Source organism: Lasioglossum baleicum, chromosome 17, assembly GCF_051020765.1.
Source record: "Lasioglossum baleicum chromosome 17, iyLasBale1, whole genome shotgun sequence".
In the NCBI taxonomy this organism is placed as follows: Eukaryota; Metazoa; Arthropoda; class Insecta; order Hymenoptera; family Halictidae; genus Lasioglossum; species Lasioglossum baleicum.
The window spans coordinates 1,862,937-1,875,673 of NC_134945.1; positions in this window are offsets into that span (position 1 = coordinate 1,862,937).

Genomic DNA, 12,737 nt, shown 5'->3' on the forward strand with positions numbered 1-12,737 from the left:
ATGGTAGCTGCGCTGGAACCACGTATAGTGATCCGTTTGGGACTTGGACCGATGTCGTGGTACAAGCTTTAGTCCGAATCACGATCCGCGACTACATCGCTCCAATCAGATTGTCAACCGGACAGATTCATCTACAAACTGGGCAAACCTGTCCCCTTCAAAAAGGAAGCTGCTTAGACGCACAAGATGGCCATACGTTCTGGGAAACCACGCCGACGGACTCGTGCAAATTCAATAATTATGATGTCTTGTACGAAGGGATAGCCACTAAACTATCCTCCAAGGTGAATCCTTCTCCAACCCTGTATACCGTAGCATCGCAGGACACGACTTTTGCACTCACGGAGACAGGCAGATCTTCAGTTTGCGGATATGTCATAATCCGAACGGAACACCCCAAGCTGTTCATTCTGGAAGTTGGAAGTTCAGGAAAATTCAAGGAGAAAACACACACCTTGGTCAACAATCTGGACATCTTCACGTATGTCAACAGCAAATTTGTTTACGTGGAGAAGCACCTCCGGAAACAATTTTCTCAACTCTACAAAGATGTAATCCGTCAGAAGTGTGAGCTAGAGCGTCAGATTCTCCAGAACGCCCTCACATTATTACATTCAGCACCCGAAGAAGTTGCCACTGCCATCATGAAGGATGTCGGATTTACCGCAGTTCCAGCAGGAGAGGTAGTGCACATAATAAAGTGCATACCAGTCACGGTCCAAGTGAGGAAAACCGAACGGTGTTATGATGAGCTACCCATCACGTATCGGAACACATCAAAATTCCTGAAACCAAGGGACCACATCATTTCAAATACGGGGACAGAAAAGCCATGCAATGAGCTACTTCCCCCATATTACAGACTGCACGGAACATGGTATCGCCTAACACCGTCATTGATGGAGGCCATCACTCCTTCGGAGCTCCACCCCCTCACCAAGTCAACCTGGAAATACATAGATCCGAAGAACTTGGCAACGGGAGGCATTTATTCACAAGACGACCTGGACAAACTACAGGATCATATAATGTTTCCTGTAGAGAAGGTAGCAGTCATAAATTCAATCGCACAGGGTGCGACGGGAAGACAGTTTGCAGCAGGAAATATCAATATGTTCAACCTGCTCGATGAAAACTCCCTACAGCAGATAGCGGAGTCTACAGCACAGAAATTATGGTCCGGATTCACTACATTCGGATCAATAAGTGCTGGAATAATCGGAGTGTATGTAGCGATCCGCACGATCAAAACAATCATCAGTACGATCGTTAACGGCATCGCATTACACTCACTATACGGCTGGAGCCTGCATCTCGTTGTCGCCATCTGGAGTTCACTGACCCGGTTCTTTATATTCATGAAGCAGAGGGACAACAAGACTTCAGCGGCCATCGAAGACAAAGCCAGTGATAGTGCCAGTGTCGGAGAATTCCGAACCCGTCCTCCCTTGACGAAACGAACGTTAATTTGCGATTCCCTTGACCCAGCGTTGCGAGACAGGGATGACATTTCAGTGCATCCTGTCTACCGCCACCCAGAGGCAGAGATTCCACTGCGTGAAATCTCTTCTCTAAGGGGGGAGGTGTGACGTCGGTCGCACCTCCGACGTTAGCTTTAAGACTACATGTAAAATTAGATACATAAGAGCGAGCGTTCCCCTTTAAAGATTCCAAAACTCCTAAAAATCCTTCATAACAATGAATCCTTAACACCACGTACATCTGTTTGAAATCCATCAACATAACCTAAAATCCAAAATCTGTCAAAATCCTAAAATAGCCAAAAATGGCCCAAACTCGAAGATTGAAATATCATTGGACTCGTGAGCGAAAATCATGAAACTAACCTAAAAATTTGTAGGTTATGTTCTCAATTCGCGTTTGTTTAGACTTTACCAAAATTTCGATTTTTGGTAATTTTCAAAAGTACTTAGAATATTTTCAAACATATGATCGGTCGACAAATGATGTCAACTAATCATATGACATATAAAATTTACATCGAAACGCCTTGCAAGAGCAAGCGCTCGAAAATATTCTAAGCCCAATTTATTTAAATAAATAAATAGGTACGCCAATGGTTACCACTTAATTTTCGAGTCCTGCACCACTGGGAACGAAAACTGCTGACTCTAGTGCGGCGGCAATCGCGCTGTTTACGACGAAGACCGGCACAAAGAGGACACGGTCCCCTTTTGCGAAGTCAGCATTTTTCGGACGAACGTTCGATTCTCCCCAGTCCTCTCCGGGGACCCGAGTGGGTCAGTCGAGTTTTCGTCAATCTTCCAAATCCAGATTGTTTAGACACAATCTTTCCAAATCGATACTGTTTAGACACAGTCCCTAATACCATTCAATAATTTCTTATTCTTATTCGTTTAATTCAAACATTACTTCGTTATTCAATTAAACATTTTTATTGCTTTTCATATTTCGTACTTAGTACGTATTTCGATTTCGTTAATAATAAGCATCTTTACCTTTGTATTCTTTTACGTTTATAATATACTTTGTTTTACCAGAGTCAATCTAAATCCCAATTATTATTTCCTTGCTCCTAACTTCGTAGTTTGAAGTGACACGTTGTTAGTTAGAGATAGAGTTCTCACTGGAAAGTTCGCGAATAGTATTCCTTATTCAATTTCCTGTTTCAACGTGTTCGCGTACGTGCGTGATAGTGATAGACTTGCTCGCATAGCAAGCTCCGCAGCATCCACGTCCGTTTTCTCGAATCAAAATATCGTCAACCACGAGGACGATATTCGCGAGATAAATTCACGGGATCGCACAGCGTCCTCGCCCGTTTTCGCTAGTTAAAATATCGTCAATCACGCGGACGATATTCGTGAGTTAGATTCACGGTATCGTACAGCGTCCACGCCCGTTTCCTCAACGAGCGCATCCGTCTACAATACCGTAGCCGCCAGCTGTCAACCATTGGAGATCGTTCCTGTCAAATATTGACGTGACAGAATTTGGCGCAGTCGTCAATCCTTGAAGGTCGTTTCCAGCCATTTGGATCAACGCCTGTCGAGCAGAGCGGACCGAATTCAAGGCCATCAGCGCAACCGTAGCCGTTCATCCGTTGCGAACCCATTTCTTGTGTCAATCGACAAACAAGCGAAGCGTAAAAGTAAGTGGAACATATTATCGCGTATGTTTCAGGGTCGCGTGCATCATTCATCTGTGTAAGACCGCATGTAGGTGTCGGCATCGGGTCCTAGTCTGTTGATAAAAAGACCAACACTTTTATTAAATGTCAGTCAGTGGAAGAGCAGAGTAGCCGGGCCGCGGTATTCTCTTCTCTTGCTCTTATAGCCCCGCCAGGACGTGACAAATTTGGCGCAGTCGGTAGGACACTCGTTGGTCACCGATGTTAGAGACACCGTCAACACTTTTGTAGGATACGTCATGTGTCCTACCTCTGCCAAAATTTGTTGTGACAAATTTGGCGCAGTCGGTAGGACACTCGTTGGTCACCGATGTTAGAAGCACGGCATCGAGGAATAAAAATAGAATCAGTGTTAGCACGCGAACCCCTGCGCGTTCCATCATTGTTTGACAATTTAACGCAGTAGACTTAGAGTCCGTGAAAGCATAGTGTCAGTTAAAAGTGCGACGGGCAGTGAAGGAAATGCCCTTTCGCCCACGTTACATACTCAAATTATTTTTCGCGATGTTCGTACTCAGTACAAATTCATCGAGAGTTTTAGTGAACGTTAAAGTGCGACGGGCGGTTTAGAAAACGCCCCTTCGCCCACGTTATATAGTCGGATTATTTTTCGCGAATTTCATACTTAGAAATTTTCAAGCGACGCAATCATGGAAACGCGTAGCGAGGCTAGAAAGAAGGTTCCTCCTACGGAAGAGGAATTAATTGAATTCCAGAAAGATTTAGCTCGTAGAGAAGCAGCTCTCATTAATCAAACCGCCGCGTTGACTCAACTCAAATTGCAATACGAAACAGAAACGCGTGAGCAGAGAGAAACGTACGAGGATATACGCCGCGAGATAGCAGAAATCCGATCGGCCAGAGATTCTCAATCAATTCCAGCTAGCCCAGTCGTTGCGCCCCGCGAACCCATAATGCACGATTCTTCGAATTTCACCGTTAAACAAGCGGTTGAACTTGTGCCTACCTTTGACGGCACCTCCATAACCGTGCTACAATTCGTTCGCGCGTGCAAGCGAGCCTTGGAGGCTGTTCCAGCCACAGCTGAGCGTACCCTCACTAGATTAGTATGCAATAAGCTTAGAGGACAGGCATACGCCGCGATTGAAGACGTAAATATTAACACAATCTCTGAATTGTGCAACCGCCTGAAAGATGTACTAGGCCCATATAAATTCATCGATCAGTATCGCGGAGAATTAGCTTCGATACACCAGGGACAGTCCGAGCACGTGTTGAATTATATTACGCGAGTAAAGGACCTTAGAACGGCGATCATAGATTCAGGCCGCGGGGTCCCCAATCTAGACGAGATTGATAAATTCACAGTTGATTGTTTCATGCGTGGTCTTATCCCAGCGCTTCGAGCCGAGGTCAGGCTCTGCGCGTCACTCGAATTACAGAAAATATTCGACGAAGCAGTAACCGCGTACAAACAGTACGAGCTTGACCGTGTTCGTTATCGCGACGACGGACGCCGCGTTGCATTCTCCGACTCTCGTAATCGCACACCAGAGCGATCAAGCAACTCTTCTTATGATAGGAATGCGCCAGAGCAGCGCAACAGATCTTCGGAAAGGAAAGATCAACGACCTTCCTTTTCACCTCGTGAATCCTGGCGAGACAGGAAACCCGATAACAGAGACGCGTATCGCTCTCCTCCTCCGCGACGTCACGAACCGTCGCAATCAAATCAGCGCGAAACGTATAAACGCGAAGATCGCGCTTCCCAGTCCCCAGGTCGCGATCGCTTTCCTACGGAGAATCAGAAGTATTGTAAATATTGTAAGCGCACGGGACATGACATACACGAATGTCGCCGCCGCGAATATTACAATAGAAATGAGTCGGGAAACGAATCAAGCCTCCCGACAAACGCGACCAAAGGACGGGAGGCATCCCAAGAGAATCGCCAAAAGGCAACACAGCTGGCCGTCATCAGCGACGACCAGCAGTAGATGAAATTCGAGTAGATAGGAGAGATAACCCGGACGGTCAGCAGAATGAACGACCATCCGCGAAATTAGTCTCGGCAATAAATCTCGCGCCGGACTCCCCTATCCCTCGAATAAAAGCAAAATCGTCACTCTTCTCTAAAGAGTGTGAGTTCCTCTTGGACACCGGGTCCGAGGTCAACTTAATCCGAGCGTCTGGTATCAAATCTGACGTTCATCTAAAAACTGACAGCGTCATACACGTCCATGGCGTGACAGAAGGAGAAATTGCGACCCTCGGTTATATCAATGCGGAGCTAGCAAATTCCATTAAAGTCACGCTACACGTTCTGCCTGACGGTTTTCCAATTAATATAGATGGTATCTTAGGCTCCCCCTTCTTCAGAGAGGGAGCAGAGATATCATTTGCGAAGGAATGCGTAGAGTATAAAAACCTACGTATTCCCTTTTCGAATCCTCGGGAATATTCCATCGAAAGCCGTACCGCCGCCTGCATAGCCGTCAACGTAAAGGGCCCAAGCGAAGGGTATGTGCGAAAAGTAGATGTAAAACCCGATGTGTTCTTAGGTGATTGTTTAGTCACCAACCGTAACGGAAAGGCATACCTGCGATGCTTTAACGCATCGTCCGAAGTGGCGTCCTTCTCCCTGCCTACGTTGGAGGTGGAAGAGATCGAGGTTCCCTTTTCGAATATTCAAGCCGAAGTCAATTCGGACTTATTCAATGCTCGTGCGTGCCGCGCGCACGAGACGATCGTTAACGATCAACTCGCGTCTTCTATTAATTCCGGTAACCATTCCGACGATTCCGGTAGCCATCCCGATTCTTTAAATAATTCCGGTAACCATTCCGACGATTCCGGTAGCCATCCCGATTCTTTAAATAATTCCGGTAACCATCCCGACGATTCCGGTAGCCATCCCGATACTTTAAAGAATTCCGGTAACCATCCCGACGATTTATATTCAAAGTCCTGTGTGGAAAGAAACATCAACGCCTTCGCCTCAGATGAACTTTTAGAATGTTCATATGAGAACAATTTAGAAAACATTTCTATTCCTAAAGTTAAATCAAAAGGAGTTTATGTTTTGCCACAAACTCCTATCTTCAAATCCTCGCCGGAACAAGACCTCTTGCAGCTTCAACGATCAAGTATCCGTGCGACCGAAAACAAAGTCCATGCGTCTGGCAAATACAATTCCGCGAGATTCGCGTCAGCAAGAAAAAGAAATAAAGCCGATACATTATACTCGCCCGAGACAACTAAGTCTGATTATAAGCTTTCGTTATGTATCTTGCGAAACGAATTCAATCTTCCTAGCGTTAACAGAGTCTCCAATATCGTTACGCCAACGATAAACTATCGCAGCGACCCAAGAGCGAAATTTAAAACCTCTGGTCAGCATCACCCCACTCCACAGCAGGAAGACGATATCCCTGCGACGCAACGAGATCTTCAAGGAGAAACCGTCACCCCTGAAGATCATCAGTCTCTCGACAACGCTATAACAGCAACCATGCAGCCGATACAAGCAGCTATCTTGCTCTCTATTGCCACGCAAGCCTCAACACTCATTGGATATGACTGTGGAGGTTCAACCTTGAATATTACCACGTATTCAACTATTGACACTCTTAACTGCGAGCCAGAAGACATCGCACCAGCTGAAAATTTAGAAAGAATTCAGCTCCTGCAGCTAGCTGAATTCTCGCAAGCTCGTGTCTTGCATTGCCATATCGGAATAGACAGAACCATATACTATTGTGGCATGCATTCACATAATTCGGTAGTATCCAATGGTCGACAAGACTATATATTACCGATCTCCAGCGAAACCTGTTCGAGCCTACACACGACGGGGACAATATTCATCACCCCAGCCGCCCAGATCACAGGTATTCAGCCGAACTCGACCTCCTCTCACGGCCTCACGTTAGCAGGAGTTATTCAGAACGATGGTAGCTGCGCTGGAACCACGTATAGTGATCCGTTTGGGACTTGGACCGATGTCGTGGTACAAGCTTTAGTCCGAATCACGATCCGCGACTACATCGCTCCAATCAGATTGTCAACCGGACAGATTCATCTACAAACTGGGCAAACCTGTCCCCTTCAAAAAGGAAGCTGCTTAGACGCACAAGATGGCCATACGTTCTGGGAAACCACGCCGACGGACTCGTGCAAATTCAATAATTATGATGTCTTGTACGAAGGGATAGCCACTAAACTATCCTCCAAGGTGAATCCTTCTCCAACCCTGTATACCGTAGCATCGCAGGACACGACTTTTGCACTCACGGAGACAGGCAGATCTTCAGTTTGCGGATATGTCATAATCCGAACGGAACACCCCAAGCTGTTCATTCTGGAAGTTGGAAGTTCAGGAAAATTCAAGGAGAAAACACACACCTTGGTCAACAATCTGGACATCTTCACGTATGTCAACAGCAAATTTGTTTACGTGGAGAAGCACCTCCGGAAACAATTTTCTCAACTCTACAAAGATGTAATCCGTCAGAAGTGTGAGCTAGAGCGTCAGATTCTCCAGAACGCCCTCACATTATTACATTCAGCACCCGAAGAAGTTGCCACTGCCATCATGAAGGATGTCGGATTTACCGCAGTTCCAGCAGGAGAGGTAGTGCACATAATAAAGTGCATACCAGTCACGGTCCACGTGAGGAAAACCGAACGGTGTTATGATGAGCTACCCATCACGTATCGGAACACATCAAAATTCCTGAAACCAAGGGACCACATCATTTCAAATACGGGGACAGAAAAGCCATGCAATGAGCTACTTCCCCCATATTACAGACTGCACGGAACATGGTATCGCCTAACACCGTCATTGATGGAGGCCATCACTCCTTCGGAGCTCCACCCCCTCACCAAGTCAACCTGGAAATACATAGATCCGAAGAACTTGGCAACGGGAGGCATTTATTCACAAGACGACCTGGACAAACTACAGGATCATATAATGTTTCCTGTAGAGAAGGTAGCAGTCATAAATTCAATCGCACAGGGTGCGACGGGAAGACAGTTTGCAGCAGGAAATATCAATATGTTCAACCTGCTCGATGAAAACTCCCTACAGCAGATAGCGGAGTCTACAGCACAGAAATTATGGTCCGGATTCACTACATTCGGATCAATAAGTGCTGGAATAATCGGAGTGTATGTAGCGATCCGCACGATCAAAACAATCATCAGTACGATCGTTAACGGCATCGCATTACACTCACTATACGGCTGGAGCCTGCATCTCGTTGTCGCCATCTGGAGTTCACTGACCCGGTTCTTTATATTCATGAAGCAGAGGGACAACAAGACTTCAGCGGCCATCGAAGACAAAGCCAGTGATAGTGCCAGTGTCGGAGAATTCCGAACCCGTCCTCCCTTGACGAAACGAACGTTAATTTGCGATTCCCTTGACCCAGCGTTGCGAGACAGGGATGACATTTCAGTGCATCCTGTCTACCGCCACCCAGAGGCAGAGATTCCACTGCGTGAAATCTCTTCTCTAAGGGGGGAGGTGTGACGTCGGTCGCACCTCCGACGTTAGCTTTAAGACTACATGTAAAATTAGATACATAAGAGCGAGCGTTCCCCTTTAAAGATTCCAAAACTCCTAAAAATCCTTCATAACAATGAATCCTTAACACCACGTACATCTGTTTGAAATCCATCAACATAACCTAAAATCCAAAATCTGTCAAAATCCTAAAATAGCCAAAAATGGCCCAAACTCGAAGATTGAAATATCATTGGACTCGTGAGCGAAAATCATGAAACTAACCTAAAAATTTGTAGGTTATGTTCTCAATTCGCGTTTGTTTAGACTTTACCAAAATTTCGATTTTTGGTAATTTTCAAAAGTACTTAGAATATTTTCAAACATATGATCGGTCGACAAATGATGTCAACTAATCATATGACATATAAAATTTACATCGAAACGCCTTGCAAGAGCAAGCGCTCGAAAATATTCTAAGCCCAATTTATTTAAATAAATAAATAGGTACGCCAATGGTTACCACTTAATTTTCGAGTCCTGCACCACTGGGAACGAAAACTGCTGACTCTAGTGCGGCGGCAATCGCGCTGTTTACGACGAAGACCGGCACAAAGAGGACACGGTCCCCTTTTGCGAAGTCAGCATTTTTCGGACGAACGTTGTTCGTCGACGAACGTTCGATTCTCCCCAGTCCTCTCCGGGGACCCGAGTGGGTCAGTCGAGTTTTCGTCAATCTTCCAAATCCAGATTGTTTAGACACAATCTTTCCAAATCGATACTGTTTAGACACAGTCCCTAATACCATTCAATAATTTCTTATTCTTATTCGTTTAATTCAAACATTACTTCGTTATTCAATTAAACATTTTTATTGCTTTTCATATTTCGTACTTAGTACGTATTTCGATTTCGTTAATAATAAGCATCTTTACCTTTGTATTCTTTTACGTTTATAATATACTTTGTTTTACCAGAGTCAATCTAAATCCCAATTATTATTTCCTTGCTCCTAACTTCGTAGTTTGAAGTGACACGTTGTTAGTTAGAGATAGAGTTCTCACTGGAAAGTTCGCGAATAGTATTCCTTATTCAATTTCCTGTTTCAACGTGTTCGCGTACGTGCGTGATAGTGATAGACTTGCTCGCATAGCAAGCTCCGCAGCATCCACGTCCGTTTTCTCGAATCAAAATATCGTCAACCACGCGGACGATATTCGCGAGATAAATTCACGGGATCGCACAGCGTCCTCGCCCGTTTTCGCTAGTTAAAATATCGTCAATCACGCGGACGATATTCGTGAGTTAGATTCACGGTATCGTACAGCGTCCACGCCCGTTTCCTCAACGAGCGCATCCGTCTACAATACCGTAGCCGCCAGCTGTCAACCATTGGAGATCGTTCCTGTCAAATATTGACGTGACAGAATTTGGCGCAGTCGTCAATCCTTGAAGGTCGTTTCCAGCCATTTGGATCAACGCCTGTCAAGCAGAGCGGACCGAATTCAAGGCCATCAGCGCAACCGTAGCCGTTCATCCGTTGCGAACCCATTTCTTGTGTCAATCGACAAACAAGCGAAGCGTAAAAGTAAGTGGAACATATTATCGCGTATGTTTCAGGGTCGCGTGCATCATTCATCTGTGTAAGACCGCATGTAGGTGTCGGCATCGGGTCCTAGTCTGTTGATAAAAAGACCAACACTTTCATTAAATGTCAGTCAGTGGAAGAGCAGAGTAGCCGGGCCGCGGTATTCTCTTCTCTTGCTCTTATAGCCCCGCCAGGACGTGACAAATTTGGCGCAGTCGGTAGGACACTCGTTGGTCACCGATGTTAGAAGCACGGCATCGAGGAATAAAAATAGAATCAGTGTTAGCACGCGAACCCCTGCGCGTTCCATCATTGTTTGACAATTTAACGCAGTAGACTTAGAGTCCGTGAAAGCATAGTGTCAGTTAAAAGTGCGACCGGCAGTGAAGGAAATGCCCTTTCGCCCACGTTACATACTCAAATTATTTTTCGCGATGTTCGTACTCAGTACAAATTCATCGAGAGTTTTAGTGAACGTTAAAGTGCGACGGGCGGTTTAGAAAACGCCCCTTCGCCCACGTTATATAGTCGGATTATTTTTCGCGAATTTCATACTTAGAAATTTTCAAGCGACGCAATCATGGAAACGCGTAGCGAGGCTAGAAAGAAGGTTCCTCCTACGGAAGAGGAATTAATTGAATTCCAGAAAGATTTGGCTCGTAGAGAAGCAGCTCTCATTAATCAAACCGCCGCGTTGACTCAACTCAAATTGCAATACGAAACAGAAACGCGTGAGCAGAGAGAAACGTACGAGGATATACGCCGCGAGATAGCAGAAATCCGATCGGCCAGAGATTCTCAATCAATTCCAGCTAGCCCAGTCGTTGCGCCCCGCGAACCCATAATGCACGATTCTTCGAATTTCACCGTTAAACAAGCGGTTGAACTTGTGCCTACCTTTGACGGCACCTCCATAACCGTGCTACAATTCGTTCGCGCGTGCAAGCGAGCCTTGGAGGCTGTTCCAGCCACAGCTGAGCGTACCCTCACTAGATTAGTATGCAATAAGCTTAGAGGACAGGCATACGCCGCGATTGAAGACGTAAATATTAACACAATCTCTGAATTGTGCAACCGCCTGAAAGATGTACTAGGCCCATATAAATTCATCGATCAGTATCGCGGAGAATTAGCTTCGATACACCAGGGACAGTCCGAGCACGTGTTGAATTATATTACGCGAGTAAAGGACCTTAGAACGGCGATCATAGATTCAGGCCGCGGGGTCCCCAATCTAGACGAGATTGATAAATTCACAGTTGATTGTTTCATGCGTGGTCTTATCCCAGCGCTTCGAGCCGAGGTCAGGCTCTGCGCGTCACTCGAATTACAGAAAATATTCGACGAAGCAGTAACCGCGTACAAACAGTACGAGCTTGACCGTGTTCGTTATCGCGACGACGGACGCCGCGTTGCATTCTCCGACTCTCGTAATCGCACACCAGAGCGATCAAGCAACTCTTCTTATGATAGGAATGCGCCAGAGCAGCGCAACAGATCTTCGGAAAGGAAAGATCAACGACCTTCCTTTTCACCTCGTGAATCCTGGCGAGACAGGAAACCCGATAACAGAGACGCGTATCGCTCTCCTCCTCCACGACGTCACGAACCGTCGCAATCAAATCAGCGCGAAACGTATAAACGCGAAGATCGCGCTTCCCAGTCCCCAGGTCGCGATCGCTTCCCTACGGAGAATCAGAAGTATTGTAAATATTGTAAGCGCACGGGACATGACATACACGAATGTCGCCGCCGCGAATATTACAATAGAAATGAGTCGGGAAACGAATCAAGCCTCCCGACAAACGCGACCAAAGGACGGGAGGCATCCCAAGAGAATCGCCAAAAGGCAACACAGCTGGCCGTCATCAGCGACGACCAGCAGTAGATGAAATTCGAGTAGATAGGAGAGATAACCCGGACGGTCAGCAGAATGAACGACCATCCGCGAAATTAGTCTCGGCAATAAATCTCGCGCCGGACTCCCCTATCCCTCGAATAAAAGCAAAATCGTCACTCTTCTCAAAAGAGTGTGAGTTCCTCTTGGACACCGGGTCCGAGGTCAACTTAATCCGAGCGTCTGGTATCAAATCTGACGTTCATCTAAAAACTGACAGCGTCATACACGTCCATGGCGTGACAGAAGGAGAAATTGCGACCCTCGGTTATATCAATGCGGAGCTAGCAAATTCCATTAAAGTCACGCTACACGTTCTGCCTGACGGTTTTCCAATTAATATAGATGGTATCTTAGGCTCCCCCTTCTTCAGAGAGGGAGCAGAGATATCATTTGCGAAGGAATGCGTAGAGTATAAAAACCTACGTATTCCCTTTTCGAATCCTCGGGAATATTCCATCGAAAGCCGTACCGCCGCCTGCATAGCCGTCAACGTAAAGGGCCCAAGCGAAGGGTATGTGCGAAAAGTAGATGTAAAACCCGATGTGTTCTTAGGTGATTGTTTAGTCACCAACCGTAACGGAAAGGCATACCTGCGATGCTTTAA